The sequence below is a fragment of the Colobus angolensis genome, unplaced genomic scaffold, assembly GCF_000951035.1.
Source record: "Colobus angolensis palliatus isolate OR3802 unplaced genomic scaffold, Cang.pa_1.0 Scaffold42, whole genome shotgun sequence".
Taxonomy (NCBI): domain Eukaryota; kingdom Metazoa; phylum Chordata; class Mammalia; order Primates; family Cercopithecidae; genus Colobus; species Colobus angolensis.
The window spans coordinates 6476721-6478353 of record NW_012117599.1 but is presented as its reverse complement, the minus strand read 5'-3'; positions in this window follow the sequence as shown (position 1 = coordinate 6478353).

Sequence of the window (1633 nt, the reverse complement as noted above, 5' to 3'; positions counted from 1 at the left end):
GCAGTGGGACATAATTGAAGAGTGTTAAGTAGGAAGGTTATTGAGAGTAATAGAAATGTACAAAGATAAATAAGATAAATCAGTGTTTCAGTTACTGTTGCTGCATAACTAATTACTTCAAAATACATCAGTCTAGAGCAACTTTGTTATTATGCAAAGTGACTCTATGCTTCTGGAATTTGGACAAGCCATGAGGGTGGAAAGTAGAAGGAGAAAGTGGATAGCTGCTCTATAATGTCTGGAGCTTTGAGATAGGAAGAATCAAAAACTGGGGAGTGATTTGAAGGCCAGGGACTGGAATCATCAAAAAGCTAGCTTACTCACTTGTCTGGGCCTTGGCTAAGATAACACAAAGACTAGAACTGCCAACCAGAATGCCTACACTTGATCTCTCCATATGACTTGGTTTTCTGATGGCATGGTGATCTCAGGGCTCCTAACATGAAAGTTCCACCTCCTAACATGAATGGTCATAAAAAACAATGCAAGATAAGGCTGCATTGTTTTTTATGACCAAGCTCCAAAGTCACATGATGCTACTTTAATGATACTCTTTTGATCAGTGCAGTCCCAAGTGCATGCAGATTCATGGGAATAGAACATAGACTTCACGGATCGATGAGAAATGTATCAAAGAACTTGAGAACAATGTTTGAAATAGCAAAATCAGTAATAAGGTTATTGTAGTAGCCATGGTGAGAGATAAGGATAGCTTGAAGGAAGGTGGTAGTAGTAGAGGTGGAGAAAAGATAGGTAAGAGATAAAATTAGTGAGACTTCCTGATAAAATTGACATGAGAGAAAAGAAGAGATGGTGAGGATGACTACTGGGTTCTTGGCTTGTGCAACAGAATGGATGCCAGTGCCACTTACTAAACTACAAGACAGAGGAAGTGAACCAATTTGCTCACTGTGCTTTGTGGAAAGGATAACATAAATTTGCCTTTAGGAATGTTGAATTGAGAGACACTTTGAAGCATCCAAGCAAAGAGGTAAGTAGGCAGCCGAATGGACTCAAAGAGAAATTAGAACTGGAGATATAAATATAGGAGTTATTAGTATTTAAATGGTGATATTAACCCCAGATGCAGATGGTGTCGGAGAGAGAATCTAAGGTGAGAAGAAGGATGCACCGAAAGCTTTGGACAGCTTTAACACAGAACTGCCACGGAGAGGCCAAAGGTGCTTGAAAGAGCAGCCAGGCAGTTAATAGGAAAACAAGATTTTGCAGCTCAGAGGCCAAGAAAGAAGTTAAAAAGAGTGTCAACAGTGTCAAATGCTGATGAAAGGCTAGATGAGAAGAGGCCTAAGGATCTAATGCAGGGAGGTGATTATTGCCTGCCATGAGAAAGTTTCTATGGAGTTAACAGGTACATCAGGAAAAATGAGAACATGGAGGCAGCTTGTCTGAAAAGAAGATGGAAAGCAACCCAAGTCTTTCATTCTATGACCACCAACAATCTCAACTTGGCCAAATCCAGTGACTGATTTTTCTGATCTCTCTCTTCTGCTGATTTCTCTGATATGGACACTTTTAATAAACAGGAAGGGTTAGCTCTTCCTGTTGAATTGATCCCTTTACCATTATGTAATGGCCTTCTTTGTCTCTTTTGATCTTTGATGGTTTAAAGTCT